The sequence below is a fragment of the Oncorhynchus mykiss genome, chromosome 18, assembly GCF_057628025.1.
Source record: "Oncorhynchus mykiss isolate SJ-2025 chromosome 18, ASM5762802v1, whole genome shotgun sequence".
Classification (NCBI taxonomy): Eukaryota; Metazoa; Chordata; class Actinopteri; order Salmoniformes; family Salmonidae; genus Oncorhynchus; species Oncorhynchus mykiss.
In genome coordinates, this window is record NC_143039.1 from 14,467,501 (window position 1) to 14,484,512 (window position 17,012).

The following is a 17,012-nucleotide window of genomic DNA, read 5'->3' on the forward strand; positions in this document are numbered from 1 at the left end:
TGTGTGTGTGTGTGTGTGTGTGCGTGTGTGTGTGTGTGTGTGTGTGTGTGTGTGTGCGCGTGTGTGTGTGTGTGTGTGTGTGTGTGTGTGTGTGTGTGTGTGTGTGTGTGCGTTGGTGTGACAGAGTGAGAGAGAGCGAAAGAGAGACAGTGAGACACAGAGAGTGAGAGAGAGAGAGAGAGAGAGAGAGAGAGATGGAGAGAGAGCTGGTGTGCGATGAAACTGCGTCTCTAAATCGCAGTGACGCTAAAGCAAAGCAAAACAGCATTCCTATAGCCTGCTCTGTCAGCCTCCCACTCCTGCATCACCATGTAATGTAGGCAGCCTATGTAGGCTATGCCATGTATCGATCACGATGTCTAGCAACACACGGCTTTACCAAAACCTGATTCCATTCTCATGGCAAATGAGATGTTATGTCTGTGATATAACAGAATGACAGAAGGACATCTGGATAATAAGCTCGTATAATTGTCATCAGGTTGACTGTAAGCTATGCCTGCCTGTGCAGTCTATGGAAAAAAAAGCTCGATCTGCACTGACTGAATAACACCATGTCCATGAAAATGATGATGTGGTGTGATGGTGGAGACAGAACAGAACAACAGCATACTAAACGGGGAAAACACATTTAACGGTTAAACGATCCAATACTCACTCAGTCAGATCTTTGAAACGGATAAAACGATTCCACCTGCATCATCCTTTAACGAAGTGTCGGATGCAGCTAGCCTCAACGGTAACTAATATTAACCTGCACCGTGTTCTATACTCAGCCTACTGCTGGTTAAAGCTGCAACCGCATCCTTCTGACTGGCGTCAGTTTAGACCAATAGAAAGGCGAGAAGGGTCATTCCACCTACACCCTTTTTCTCTTAACCTATGAGGGTAGAGTAAGTGTAAAACATTGTCCAAAAGGCGGGATTTTATTTAGGTTCGAGCTGTCTCTCTAGTGACGGTCTGTCCTGCTTTGACAGTGCTGAAAGTCTTAGAGCCATGCAGGCTATTTGATCCTATTCTACTCTATTATTTAACTTAGCCTAGTTATTTACGGTTCATAATGCTATGTCATGGTATTTATTCTGTCACATAATTAGTTTAAATGCAAGAAAAGGTGAAATCAGGAAATAATTGAATATTAAAACCATCTCTAAATTATTTGTCTGTAATTATTTCAATGCTCATTCTATGGAAATGAGCTAACAAAGCCCAAAACAGTCTGAAACCATTAGGCTACCTGTGGCATCTCCTTCTATTCTATTGTATTCTATTCATAATTCATGCTAATGAGGCAAGTAAAAGATACTATGAGTTTCTATCTATTCGTCGTTCGTTTTATAATAAACTCTGTGACAAAATAGTAGACTCTCATTCTCACCCTCTCTAACTCTCTCTCTCTCTCTCTCTCTCTCTCGGCTAATATAGATCCTTTGCCATAGCATATGTTTTTCATAGCATTTTCCTATATATTTGTACATATTTTTTATTCAGATTCAATTGATGTATATTCCTTCTACTATGCAAAAAAGTACCACTAGTCTATTGTAGTTTCGTTTCCTTATAAATATATTTAGTAAATATGGTTAATTTCACAGAAAGATATTCTGTATTTTATAGAATCTATGAATAAATTCCCCTTATTATAAAACCTACAGTGGAAAACATAAATTGCAGCTTGCTGTTGGACATGCGCGTGGTGTAGAACACGGAATATGGCGGCCTGCATCTGATGGCAAATGAAGGATCTGACGCGAATACCTTCTCGAAACTGTGAGTACTACGTTGTGTGTATTTCATGATAACTTCCAGATATAGTTTAAGGAATTTTCGCTCTCATCTAAGCCTACGGGTTTATGTAGGCTATGTACAAACACTGAGAGAGCAGAGATTAAACGTAAACAATGAGTACTACGCCATGAGCTCGGTGTGTATTTTTCATGGCACATTTTGGCTCTTGTAACATATTCCCTGGACTCTACTGCTTCACAGTGGGCGCTATTGGTGTTTACGATGGTCAATTTCTTTCAGAGAAAGAGATCATAATAATAATAATAATTGTGGAGATATGATCGAGGCACATGCTCCATTTCTAAATCGTAGTATTAGTTCCTAGCTGACATCATTGACAGGAACAGAGAGAATGATGAAAAAGGGAAAAGGAAACGCATCACACGCCGATGTTTTATTTATTCAATTGATTGCCAACACACGTTAGTATGTTTTTATGTATACTTTATTGTTTTATTTACACTAGGCTTGCCGTATTTCCCCAAAAACTTATTTGCACAGGGTTGTCTTTGAAAAACAATGAGTCAATCAATAGGTTTTTCTTTATCTAAGAGAATGCTTAACAGTTGTCTATGTATGTACCCATTTTTGCAATATATATTAATGAATTAAATAAGTATTAACGAAAGATAAACTAAGGGCATATTTTTCTAATTTCTAAACTGCTGTTAGCCTCTTCGGTTAACGCCCACTTCTGAGGAGTGCAGCCACTCGATGTGGACACGCCCCCTACATTCGTTTTACTCGGACACCATTCACCTCATATCATGTTATACAATGTATCAAATAGAGATTTTATGGTGTAACAGCAAGGGTTCTTAAAGAGTAGGTAACAAACGTAACCACATGTAACATACGGATTTGCGTTAGTATACACATGAAAAATCCCAATGCAAAGTTCTTTTCGGGAATTATTACATAAAACAGATCAGAATTTCCAAAGAATGCCGAAGTCGTGTCGGGAAAGGTTTTTCAAGGGTGTGATGTAATATGGAAGACCCTGCAAGCCAACCTATTCCCTAAAATGTAAACTCCTAAAGGAATAACTTCAAATGTTTAACTTCAAATTAAACCAAATCGTTGGCACTCATGATTACTGGCTTCAATTACTTTCAGCCAACTTACAAGCAAGTAAGTTTATTTTTTACAAATAAACTTGCAAGGTTGCTAGCCAACTAACCTAACATTAGCCCTAATGGCCTGCTAAGGTTAGCCTTATTAGCCTGCTAACATTAGCCCTACTAGCCTGCTACTGTTAGCCCTATCAGCCAGTAGCTATCAACACATAGCTTACAGCTACATTAAAGTAAACCAAAGTCTTGGAAATATATAACACCATACAACCAGTTATCAATGAATGTTAGCTATATGCAGTTATCATAGCCAGCAAGCTAACCAGCCAGCTAAAGGTAGCTATTTAGCCAACTAGCTATTAGCCTAGCCAGCCTAGCCAACCACCACGGTTATGGTCGGCAAGCTAGAGCTCTCCTACTGGAGACCAGCTAGAACACAACTAACACGTAACTGCATATGAAAAGCAAAGAGAACGCAGAGACTGACATATTGATAGTTGGGGGCCCATCCGATGCAAACACTTTTAAAAGAGTGCAAGCTGAGTTAGCTACCGAAGAGAGGAGAGACGGGCGCTTCATCGGGCCGAAATCCAAAATAGATTTCAGATGTCCGTCAACTAGCGCGCTAGCACTAATCCAAGGTTGGAAAAGTTGCAAAACTCCCATAGCCTACTTCACAGAGAACATGCCAAAAAGTTGAAAAAACAAGAAGGAGAACAGACAAGGTATTACACAATTACAGCAAGCAGGTGTGAGTTTCTCTGTCGTTTGGAGCCCACGGCAAGAAGGCACCGGTGCCTGCTTGCTAAAAGGTTCCCACCTAGATAACACAGCCCACCGAGATAACACAGCCCACCGAGATAACACAGCCCACCTAGATAACACAGCCCACCTAGATAACACAGCCCACCGAGATAACACAGCCCACCGAGATAACACAGCCCACCTAGATAACACAGCCACAGTTGTGGAAAAGTACCAAATTGTCATACTTGAGTAAAAGTCAAAATACCTTAATAGAAAATGACTCAAGTGAAAGTCACCCAGTAAAATACTACTTGAGTAAAAGTCTAAAATAATTTGGTTTTAAGTATCAAAATTAAAAGTATAAATCATTTCAAATTCCTTATATTAAGCAAACTAGACGGCACTATTTCTTCGTTTTTTTATTTAAAATTTACGATTAGCCAGGAACATACTCCAACACTGACATGATTTACAAACAAAGCATGTGTGTTTAGTGAGTCTGCCAGATCAGAGGCAATAGGGATGACCAGGGATGTTCTCTTGAGAAGTGCATGAATTGGACCATTTTCCTGTCTTGCTAAGCATTAAAAATGTAACGAATACTTTTGGGTGTCAGGGAAAATGTATGGAGTAAAAAGTACAATATTTTCTTTAGGAATGTAGTGAAGTAAAAGTTAGCCCCAAAAAGTACTTAAGCAGTACTTAAGCAGTACTTAAGCAGCACTTAAGCAGTACTTAAGCAGTACTTAAGCAGCACTTAAGCAGTACTTAAGCAGCACTTAAGCAGTACTTAAGCAGCACTTAAGCAGCACTTAAGCAGCACTTAAGCAGTACTTAAGCAGCACTTAAGCAGCACTTAAGCAGCACTTAAGCAGCACTTAAGCAGCACTTAAGCAGCACTTAAGCAGTACTTAAGCAGCACTTAAGCAGCACTTAAGCAGTACTTAAGCAGCACTTAAGCAGTACTTAAGTATTTTTACTTAAGTACATTACACCACTGCACAGCCTTCAAAGTCAGTGAATAGCATGAGGTGTGGCTAACGTTAGCCGGCTTGGGCCGAATTCGCTAGCATAGAGTAGCTCCTCCATATGACGTTGAGAAATTGTGGGTAGTTTAGAAGTTATCCGGAAATAAGTTAATAAGTATGTAATAACCCAAAAACATGACTATGTTTGTACTGATAGGTAACCAGATCGGAACTACAACTACGTTACTAAGTCTTTGGCCGTGCTGTGTTCTTACCGTGGTGAGTAAAAACTAATGCTTGCTACCCTTTTAAACCTTTTCAGCTCGAGACCCAAATGAGAAATTGATGGTCCTCCTGTGACCCAAATCGTCCTCCAACAACCCAAACTATTAATACATAGTGTGTAATTTAATTTTAATTTTCCCTTTATTTAACCAGGCAAGTCAGTTAAGAACAAATTCTTATTTTCAATGACGGCCTAGGAAGAGTGGGTTAACTGCCTGTTCAGGGGCAGAACGACAGATTTGTGGTTACTAGTCCAACGCTCTAACCACTAGGCTACCCTGCTGCCCCAATAATAGATAATAATAGATATACAGTAGAAGTATTCACCCCTTGGCATTTTTCCTATTTTGTTGCCTTACAACCTGGAATTAAAATAGATTTTTGAAACACTTGACTTAAACAACATGCCTACCACTGTGTAGATTCAAAATATGTTTTTTATTGTGAAACAAACAAGAAATAAGACAAAAAACAGAACTTAAGGGTGCATAACTATTCACCCCCCCCCCCCCCCCCCCCCCCCAACGTCAATACTTTGTAGAGACACCTTTTGCAGCAATTACAGCTGAAGGTACAGTGCCTTGCGAAAGTATTCGGCCCCCTTGAACTTTGCGACCTTTTGCCACATTTCAGGCTTCAAACATAAAGATATAAAACTGTATTTTTTTGTGAAGAATCAACAACAAGTGGGACACAATCATGAAGTGGAACGACATTTATTGGATATTTCAAACTTTTTTAACAAATCAAAAACTGAAAAATTGGGCGTGCAAAATTATTCAGCCCCCTTAAGTTAATACTTTGTAGCGCCACCTTTTGCTGCGATTACAGCTGTAAGTCGCTTGGGGTATGTCTCTATCAGTTTTGCACATCGAGAGACTGAAATGTTTTCCCATTCCTCCTTGCAAAACAGCTCGAGCTCAGTGAGGTTGGATGGAGAGCATTTGTGAACAGCAGTTTTCAGTTCTTTCCACAGATTCTCGATTGGATTCAGGTCTGGACTTTGACTTGGCCATTCTAACACCTGGATATGTTTATTTTTGAACCATTCCATTGTAGATTTTGCTTTATGTATTGGATCATTGTCTTGTTGGAAGACAAATCTCCGTCCCAGTCTCAGGTCTTTTGCAGACTCCATCAGGTTTTCTTCCAGAATGGTCCTGTATTTGGCTCCATCCATCTTCCCATCAATTTTAACCATCTTCCCTGTCCCTGCTGAAGAAAAGCAGGCCCAAACCATGATGCTGCCACCACCATGTTTGACAGTGGGGATGGTGTGTTCAGCTGTGTTGCTTTTACGCCAAACATAACGTTTTGCATTGTTGCCAAAAAGTTCAATTTTGGTTTCATCTGACCAGAGCACCTTCTTCCACATGTTTGGTGTGTCTCCCAGGTGGCTTGTGGCCGATCCACTTTTCATTTTCCATTTGTTCTGTCTTTGTCTTATCACACCTGGCTTCACTCAATCAATGACTTGTTTATTATTTAACCCTCTGTTCCCCATGTTGTATTTGTGAGTGATTGTTTATTGTATTTTCGGTCCGTCATTGTGTGCTCGTGATGTTACTTTGTACATTTGTCATTTTGAGTAAAAGTACGTTGATTACTCATATTTGCTGTCCTGCGCCTGACTCTCTACACCAGCTGCACACAGGACCCTTACAGGGGATGAATACTTTTGCAAGGCACTGTATTCTCATGACTCACCCCTGACATTCCCAGGGCCCCCTTTGGGACCCTATACCCATAGTTTAAGAAACCCTATGTTACAGGTTAGTAAAAATAGAACATTTCCTTCCCATGACAACAAAAACTGAACAATATAATAATAATCCCTTAGTGGTGTTTGTCATATTATTAATCTACTAAATGAAAGAAGTGTATATCAGTACTGTACTGTGTATGATGGACTACTGGTATAGCCATCCCTTTATGTACTGTTTATGATGGACTACTGGTATAGCCATCCCTTTATGTACTGTTTATGATGGACTACTGGTATAGCCATCCCTTTATGTACTGTTTATGATGGACTACTGGTATAGCCTTCCCTTTATGTACTGTTTATGATGGACTACTGGTATAGCCATCCCTTTATGTACTGTTTATGATGGACTACTGGTATAGCCTTCCCTGTATGTACTGTTTATGATGGACTACTGGTATAGCCATCCCTTTATGTACTGTTTATGATGGACTACTGGTATAGCCATCCCTTTATGTACTGTTTATGATGGACTACTGGTATAGCCATCCCTTTATGTACTGTTTATGATGGACTACTGGTATAGCCTTCCCTTTATGTACTGTTTATGATGGACTACTGGTATAGCCATCCCTTTATGTACTGTTTATGATGGACTACTGGTATAGCCATCCCTTTATGTACTGTTTATGATGGACTACTGGTATAGCCATCCCTTTATGTACTGTTTATGATGGACTACTGGTATAGCCATCCCTTTATGTACTGTTTATGATGGACTACTGGTATAGCCATCCCTTTATGTACTGTTTATGATGGACTACTGGTATAGCCATCCCTTTATGTACTGTTTATGATGGACTACTGGTATAGCCATCCCTTTATGTACTGTTTATGATGGACTACTGGTATAGCCATCCCTTTATGTACTGTTTATGATGGACTACTGGTATAGCCATCCCTTTATGTACTGTTTATGATGGACTACTGGTATAGCCATCCCTTTATGTACTGTTTATGATGGACTACTGGTATAGCCATCCCTTTATGTACTGTTTATGATGGACTACTGGTATAGCCTTCCCTGTATGTACTGTTTATGATGGACTACTGGTATAGCCATCCCTTTATGTATTGTTTATGATGGACTACTGGTATAGCCATCCCTTTATGTACTGTTTATGATGGACTACTGGTATAGCCATCCCTTTATGTACTGTTTATGATGGACTACTGGTATAGCCATCCCTTTATGTACTGTTTATGATGGACTACTGGTATAGCCATCCCTTTATGTACTGTTTATGATGGACTACTGGTATAGCCATCCCTTTATGTACTGTTTATGATGGACTACTGGTATAGCCATCCCTTTATGTACTGTTTATGATGGACTACTGGTATAGCCATCCCTTTATGTACTGTTTATGATGGACTACTGGTATAGCCTTCCCTTTATGTACTGTTTATGATGGACTACTGGTATAGCCATCCCTTTATGTACTGTTTATGATGGACTACTGGTATAGCCATCCCTTTATGTACTGTTTATGATGGACTACTGGTATAGCCATCCCTTTATGTACTGTTTATGATGGACTACTGGTATAGCCATCCCTTTATGTACTGTTTATGATGGACTACTGGTATAGCCATCCCTTTATGTACTGTTTATGATGGACTACTGGTATAGCCATCCCTTTATGTACTGTTTATGATGGACTACTGGTATAGCCATCCCTTTATGTACTGTTTATGATGGACTACTGGTATAGCCATCCCTTTATGTACTGTTTATGATGGACTACTGGTATAGCCATCCCTTTATGTACTGTTTATGATGGACTACTGGTATAGCCATCCCTTTATGTACTGTTTATGATGGACTACTGGTATAGCCATCCCTTTATGTACTGTTTATGATGGACTACTGGTATAGCCTTCCCTTTATGTACTGTTTATGATGGACTACTGGTATAGCCATCCCTTTATGTACTGTTTATGATGGACTACTGGTATAGCCATCCCTTTATGTACTGTTTATGATGGACTACTGGTATAGCCATCCCTTTATGTACTGTTTATGATGGACTACTGGTATAGCCATCCCTTTATGTACTGTTTATGATGGACTACTGGTATAGCCATCCCTTTATGTACTGTTTATGATGGACTACTGGTATAGCCATCCCTTTATGTACTGTTTATGATGGACTACTGGTATAGCCATCCCTTTATGTACTGTTTATGATGGACTACTGGTATAGCCATCCCTTTATGTACTGTGTATGATGGACTACTGGTATAGCCTTCCCTGTATGTACTGTTTATGATGGACTACTGGTATAGCCATCCCTTTATGTACTGTTTATGATGGACTACTGGTATAGCCTTCCCTTTATGTACTGTTTATGATGGACTACTGGTATAGCCATCCCTTTATGTACTGTTTATGATGGACTACTGGTATAGCCATCCCTTTATGTACTGTTTATGATGGACTACTGGTATAGCCTTCCCTTTATGTACTGTTTATGATGGACTACTGGTATAGCCTTCCCTTTATGTACTGTTTATGATGGACTACTGGTATAGCCATCCCTTTATGTACTGTTTATGATGGACTACTGGTATAGCCATCCCTTTATGTACTGTTTATGATGGACTACTGGTATAGCCATCCCTTTATGTACTGTTTATGATGGACTACTGGTATAGCCATCCCTTTATGTACTGTTTATGATGGACTACTGGTATAGCCATCCCTTTATGTACTGTTTATGATGGACTACTGGTATAGCCATCCCTTTATGTACTGTTTATGATGGACTACTGGTATAGCCATCCCTTTATGTACTGTTTATGATGGACTACTGGTATAGCCATCCCTTTATGTACTGTTTATGATGGACTACTGGTATAGCCATCCCTTTATGTACTGTTTATGATGGACTACTGGTATAGCCTTCCCTTTATGTACTGTTTATGATGGACTAGTGTCAGTATTATTTAATATGGTATTATTATTGTCAGTATTATTGTCAGTATTATTTAATATGGTATTATTATTGTCAGTATTATTGTCAGTATTATTTAATATGGTATTATTATTGTCAGTATTATTAAGTATGGTATTATTTAGTATGGTATTATTATTGTCAGTATTATTTAATATGGTATTATTATTGTCAGTATTATTTAATATGGTATTATTATTGTCAGTATTATTAAGTATGGTATTATTTAGTATGGTATTATTATTATTGTCAGTATTATTTAATATGGTATTATTATTATTGTCAGTATTATTTAATATGGTATTATTATTATTGTCAGTATTATTTAATATGGTATTATTATTATTGTCAGTATTATTTAATATGGTATTATTATTATTGTCAGTATTATTTAATATGGTATTATTATTGTCAGTATTATTTAATATGGTATTATTATTGTCAGTATTATTTAATATGGTATTATTTAATATGGTAGTATTATTATTTAGTATGGTATTATTTAATATGGTAGTATTATTATTTAGTATGGTATTATTATTGTCAGTATTATTCAGTATGGTATTATTATTGTCAGTATTATTTAATATGGTATTATTATTGTCAGTATTATTTAATATGGTATTATTATTGTCAGTATTATTTAATATGGTATTATTATTGTCAGTATTATTTAATATGGTATTATTATTGTCAGTATTATTTAATATGGTAGTATTATTATTTAGTATGGTATTATTTAATATGGTAGTATTATTATTTAGTATGGTATTATTATTGTCAGTATTATTCAGTATGGTATTATTATTGTCAGTATTATTTAATATGGTATTATTATTGTCAGTATTATTTAATATGGTATTATTATTGTCAGTATTATTTAATATGGTATTATTATTGTCAGTATTATTTAATATGGTATTATTATTGTCAGTATTATTTAATATGGTATTATTTAATATGGTAGTATTATTATTTAGTATGGTATTATTTAATATGGTAGTATTATTATTTAGTATGGTATTATTATTGTCAGTATTATTCAGTATGGTATTATTATTGTCAGTATTATTTAATATGGTATTATTATTGTCAGTATTATTTAATATGGTATTATTATTGTCAGTATTATTTAATATGGTATTATTATTGTCAGTATTATTTGGTATGGTATTATTAATGTCAGTAGTATTATTGTCAGTAGTATTATTGTCAGTATTATTTAATATGGTATTATTATTGTCAGTATTATTGTCAGTATTATTTGGTATGGTATTATTATTGTCAGTATTATTTAGTATGGTATTATTAATGTCAGTATTATTTAATATGGTATTATTATTGTCAGTATTATTTGGTATGGTATTATTAATGTCAGTATTATTAATGTCAGTAGTATTATTGTCAGTAGTATTATTGTCAGTATTATTTAATATGGTATTATTATTGTCAGTATTATTGTCAGTATTATTTGGTATGGTATTATTATTGTCAGTATTATTATTGTCAGTAGTATTATTGTCAGTATTATTAAGTATGGCATTATTTAGTATGGTATTATTATTGTCAGTAGTATTATTATCGGTATTATTTGGTATGGTATTATTATTGTCAGTAGTATTATTATCGGTATTATTTGGTTTGGTATTATTATTGTCGGTATTATTTAGTAAGGTATTATTATTTAGTATGGTATTATTATTGTCTGTATTATTGTCAGTATTATTTAATATGGTATTATTATTGTCAGTATTATTTAATATGGTATTATTATTGTCAGTATTATTTGGTCTGGTATTATTATTTAATATGGTATTATTATTGTCAGTATTATTTGGTATGGTATTATTAATGTCAGTAGTATTATTGTCAGTAGTATTATTGTCAGTATTATTTAATATGGTATTATTATTGTCAGTATTATTGTCAGTGTTATTTGGTATGGTATTATTATTGTCAGTTATTATTGTCAGTAGTATTATTGTCAGTATTATTAAGTATGGTATTATTTAGTATGGTATTATTATTGTCAGTAGTATTATTATCGGTATTATTTGGTATGGTATTATTATTGTCGGTATTATTTAGTATGTTATTATTATTGTCTGTATTATTGTCAGTATTATTTAATATGGTATTATTATTGTCAGTATTATTTGGTATGGTATTATTATTTAGTATGGTATTATTTTGTATGGTATTATTATTTAATATGGTATTATTATTGTCAGTATTATTTGGTATGGTATTATTAATGTCAGTATTATTTGGTATGGTATTATTTAATATGGTATTATTATTGTCAGTAGTATTAAGTATGATATTATTTAGTATGGTATTATTATTTAGTATGGTATTATTTAGTATGGTATTATTATTTAGTATGGTATTGTTTAGTATGGTATTATTATTTAGTATGGTATTATTAATGTCAGTATTATTTTGTATGGTATTATTAATTTCAGTATTATTTAGTATGGTATTATTATTGTTTAGTATGGTATTGTTTAGTATGGTATTATTTAGTATGGTATTATTCAGTATGGTATTATTTAGTATGGTATTATTAATGTCAGTATTATTCAGTATGGTATTATTATTGAGTATGGTATTATTTAGTATGGTATTATTATTGTCAGTATTATTCAGTATGGTATTATTATTGAGTATGGTATTATTTAGTATGGTATTATTATTGTCAGTATTATTCAGTATGGTATTATTATTTAGTATGGTATTATTATTGTCAGTATTATTCAGTATGGTATTATTATTTAGTATGGTATTATTATTGTCAGTATTATTTAGTATGATATGATTAATTTCAGTATTATTTAGTATGGTATTATTGAAGGTATTATTTAGTATGGTATTATTATTGTCAGTATTATTTAGTATGATATGATTAATTTCAGTAATATTTAGTATGGCATTATTGAAGGTATTATTTAGTATGGTATTATTATTGTGGTTCCACCCCCAAGCTAAGGAACAGTGTCAGATGCTCTCTCTGACCCTCCAAGATGCATGGACATTACACACAGATATTACTATATATATTATTTTGGTTTAGGAACAGGTTGTCGGTGATCTCCTCCTGGGCATTTCCATTTTAAAAAGGACCCATGAGCGCCAACATGTGAAGTTCATAGTAGCATGTCAAATGAAAGCTAAGAGTCTATATATATATTTTATTTTATTTTAATTAAGGCATATATACATTCTTCAACCATTTTCCATCCTATAAATGTGTAATAATCAAAGGCTTTGATTTCTGGTCAAACAGATGGAAAAAGGTTTTAGAAAACATCTATCAGGAAAAAGGTTTTAGAAAACATCTATCAGGAAAAAGGTTTTAGAAAACATCTAGCAGGAAGAAGTATTAGAAATACCTCAAAACACAGTCATGTGGAAGTAAAGGCCCCTGCCAACTAACATCAACACCTAGATTTACTTTTGGAGACTTGCCTTCTGTACATTTAAGAAACATTGCCTTGTGCCCTTCCCACTGGGCACAGATGTTAGTTCAACCTCTAGTTTTGATTTACATTTGGTTGAGTTGTCAACTAACATGAATTCAACTAAAAATGTAGGTTCAAAGTTGGGTAAAAAAAAACAAAATGGTGGTAACTTTTTGCAGATCTAATCAGTTTTCCACGCTGATTCAATGTCATCACTTAATTATGACGTTTTAAAAAATGACGTGAACAATGTTGAGGAAACCAACTTTTGCCTGGTGGGTTCTAATTCCGTTACCAAAAACCCACATCTTTTAAGATAAAAGTTCACAACGGAATTACCAAAAAAATCTGTAACGGAATTACTGCAATTGAATTGGCTACAATGGTAAATCCTAGTAGTCACTAAACAGTTGACACCTGCTAATGTCATTCCTTCCTCTGGTTTACTGTTGTTAAGCTCATTACTCTCTTCTGCCATCTGGTGGTCAAAGCAAGACAGTGAAGACCAAGATAACATTTCTCTCTCTCTCCAGTTAATTCCATCTCTCCTTACTGATACCTACCTACTAGGGCTGGGAATTACCAGGGACCTTACCAAAATACTGTTAACAGATCCACTTCACCTACTGTAGTTCAACAACCAACTTTTTTTAAAATTTTTTACTCAAGTTGTGATGTCATAGGCATAGCTGACACCCCATTCTTTCTGCAGACATCTTTGAATCTTAATTCGGAGCAGATATTTAAGAGTTTTGGAAAACATGGTCGCATAAAAAACTGAGGGAGATTTTACCATAAGTCTGTTTCATTTTAAAGTGAAAAGTTGGAGTCAAAGTGTAATTCCGTTATTGTGGAATTGCCCTCCTCTAGTAATAAGGAACCAGACCTAACTAAAACACTAGCACTTCCTCTCCTGTTGTAAAGTGGGGACATCTCCACTCCTTTCTGTCCTGGGGGCGTGGCCCTCCTGAATGGAACGTGGCCTCGACCAGTGAGCAGACACACATCGTCTGTCTGTTAATGAGAGGTTCTGGAATCCTTTTCATGTTAGAGTTCTTGACTCCCCCAGACAGACTCCCCCAGATGTACATGGCTTAATGGCCTTTTACGGAGGCTAGGAATCTTTATGGCTGGGGCAAGCTCAATGAGATCCACATCTAAGAAGGGGAGGGAGGAAGGGAGCGAGAGAGAGAGAGAGAGAGAGAGGGGCTGGGAAGAGAGGGGCTGGGGAGAGGGACAGAGAGCTGTTACACTGCAAAACCTAAACCTGACATTTTTGTTGGCTCAGGAGAGATGTTGATAGAGAGAGAATTTCTTCATCTTTTTCCATCACATGGATTTCATTGGGACTTCACTGGTTAGATGGATGTTTTCTCACCTTGAGCGTCCTCTTTGGTGATTGGTTTCATCTTGACAATGTAAGATATCCGTAGAACCAGAGTGGTCTAGGCTCCATTGCTCATTGTTACCTACCTAAAAACAGTCTTATCCAGTTGGCTCTGTGGGCACATTTCCTTTCCTGCCTATGTGCTATTGTTTTGTACCTTGCACTGGGAGAATGATTTGATTGGATGTGCATGTGCACTACATTTCGAACAGGTTCTTATTGTTAGACAACATCAGTTATAATTCTGTCTGTCTGGGGGCTTCAGTCTTCAGCCTGGGTCATGTTATTATTCTGTCTGTCTGGAGGCTTCAGTGTTCAGCCTGGGTCATGTTATTATTCTGTCTGTCTGGGGGCTTCAGTCTTCAGCCTGGGTCATGTTATTATTCTGTCTGTCTGGGGGCTACAGTCTTCAGCCTGGGTCATGATATTATTCTGTCTGTCTGGGGGCTTCAGTCTTCAGCCTGGGTCATGTTATTATTCTGTCTGTCTGGGTGCTACAGTGTTCAGCCTGGGTCATGTTATTATTCTGTCTGTCTGGGGGCTTCAGTCTTCAGCCTGGGTCATGTTATTATTCTGTCTGTCTGGGTGCTTCAGTCTTCAGCCTGGGTCATGTTATTATTCTGTCTGTCTCGGGGCTTCAGTGTTCAGCCTGGGTCATGTTATTATTATGTCTGTCTGGGGGCTTCAGTGTTCAGCCTGGGTCATGTTATTATTCTGTCTGCCTGGGGGCTTCAGTCTTCAGCCTGGGTCATGTTATTATTCTGTCTGCCTGGGTGCTTCAGTCTTCAGCCTGGGTCATGTTATTATTCTGTCTGTCTGGGGGCTTCAGTCTTCAGCCTGGGTCATGTTATTATTCTGTCTGTCTGGGGGCTTCAGTGTTCAGCCTGGGTCATGTTATTATTCTGTCTGTCTGGGGGCTTCAGTGTTCAGCCTGGGTCATGTTGTTATTCTGTCTGTCTGGAGGCTTCAGTCTTCAGCCTGGGTCATGTTATTATTCTGTCTGTCTGGGGGCTTCAGTCTTCAGCCTGGGTCATGTTATTATTCTGTCTGTCTGGGGGCTTCAGTCTTCAGCCTGGGTCATGTTATTATTCTGTCTGTCTGGGGGCTTCAGTCTTCAGCCTGGGTCATGTTATTATTCTGTCTGTCTGGGGGCTTCAGTCTTCAGCCTGGGTCATGTTATTATTCTGTCTGTCTGGGGGCTTCAGTCTTCAGCCTGGGTCATGTTATTATTCTGTCTGTCTGGGGGCTTCAGTCTTCAGCCTGGGTCATGTTATTATTCTGTCTGTCTGGGGGCTTCAGTCTTCAGCCTGGGTCATGTTATTATTCTGTCTGTCTGGGTGCTTCAGTCTTCAGCCTGGGTCATGTTATTATTCTGTCTGTCTCGGGGCTTCAGTGTTCAGCCTGGGTCATGTTATTATTATGTCTGTCTGGGGGCTTCAGTCTTCAGCCTGGGTCATGTTATTATTCTGTCTGTCTGGGGGCTTCAGTCTTCAGCCTGGGTCATGTTATTATTCTGTCTGTCTGGGGGCTTCAGTCTTCAGCCTGGGTCATGTTATTATTCTGTCTGTCTGGGTGCTTCAGTCTTCAGCCTGGGTCATGTTATTATTCTGTCTGTCTCGGGGCTTCAGTGTTCAGCCTGGGTCATGTTATTATTATGTCTGTCTGGGGGCTTCAGTGTTCAGCCTGGGTCATGTTATTATTCTGTCTGCCTGGGGGCTTCAGTCTTCAGCCTGGGTCATGTTATTATTCTGTCTGCCTGGGTGCTTCAGTCTTCAGCCTGGGTCATGTTATTATTCTGTCTGTCTGGGGGCTTCAGTCTTCAGCCTGGGTCATGTTATTATTCTGTCTGTCTGGGGGCTTCAGTGTTCAGCCTGGGTCATGTTATTATTCTGTCTGTCTGGGGGCTTCAGTGTTCAGCCTGGGTCATGTTGTTATTCTGTCTGTCTGGAGGCTTCAGTCTTCAGCCTGGGTCATGTTATTATTCTGTCTGTCTGGGGGCTTCAGTCTTCAGCCTGGGTCATGTTATTATTCTGTCTGTCTGGGGGCTTCAGTCTTCAGCCTGGGTCATGTTATTATTCTGTCTGTCTGGGGGCTTCAGTCTTCAGCCTGGGTCATGTTATTATTCTGTCTGTCTGGGGGCTTCAGTCTTCAGCCTGGGTCATGTTATTATTCTGTCTGTCTGGGGGCTTCAGTCTTCAGCCTGGGTCATGTTATTATTCTGTCTGTCTGGGGGCTTCAGTCTTCAGCCTGGGTCATGTTATTATTCTGTCTGTCTGGGGGCTACAGTCTTCAGCCTGGGTCATGTTATTATTCTGTCTGTCTGGGGGCTTCAGTCTTCAGCCTGGGTCATGTTATTATTCTGTCTGTCTGGGGGCTACAGTCTTCAGCCTGGGTCATGTTATTATTCTGTCTGTCTGGGTGCTTCAGTCTTCAGCCTGGGTCATGTTATTATTCTGTATGTCTGTCTGTCTGGGTCATGTTATTATTCTGTCTGTCTGGGGGCTTCAGTGTTCAGCCTGGGTCATGTTATTATTCTGTCTGTCTGGGCGCTACAGTGTTCAGCCTGGGTCATGTTATTATT

At 37.4% G+C, this 17,012-nt stretch overlaps 2 protein-coding genes across 11 annotated transcripts in view; one reads left to right on the forward strand and one right to left on the reverse strand.

The window, feature by feature from the left end:
* LOC118936564 (cyclin-dependent kinase-like 5) overlaps window positions 1–815 on the reverse strand; it is a 70,453-nt gene extending 69,638 nt beyond the window's left edge. For all 6 annotated transcript variants that reach the window (XM_090207256.1, XM_090207255.1, XM_090207254.1 and 3 more), the window contains exon 1: window positions 659–815. The gene's annotated coding sequence lies outside the window, so the exon portion shown is untranslated. The remainder of the gene's footprint in view (window positions 1–658) is intronic.
* Window positions 816–1,672: 857 nt separating this feature from the next.
* The window catches only part of scml2 (Scm polycomb group protein like 2), an 82,811-nt gene continuing 67,471 nt past the window's right edge, over window positions 1,673–17,012 (forward strand). For 2 of the 5 annotated variants that reach the window (XM_036951529.2, XM_090207259.1), the window contains exons 1-2: window positions 1,673–1,770; window positions 4,794–4,855. The gene's annotated coding sequence lies outside the window, so the exon portion shown is untranslated. Of the gene's footprint in view, window positions 1,771–4,793; window positions 4,856–14,042; window positions 14,463–17,012 lie in introns of those variants that run through there. The other 3 variants (XM_090207257.1, XM_090207260.1, XM_090207258.1) reach the window with 2 other exon arrangements.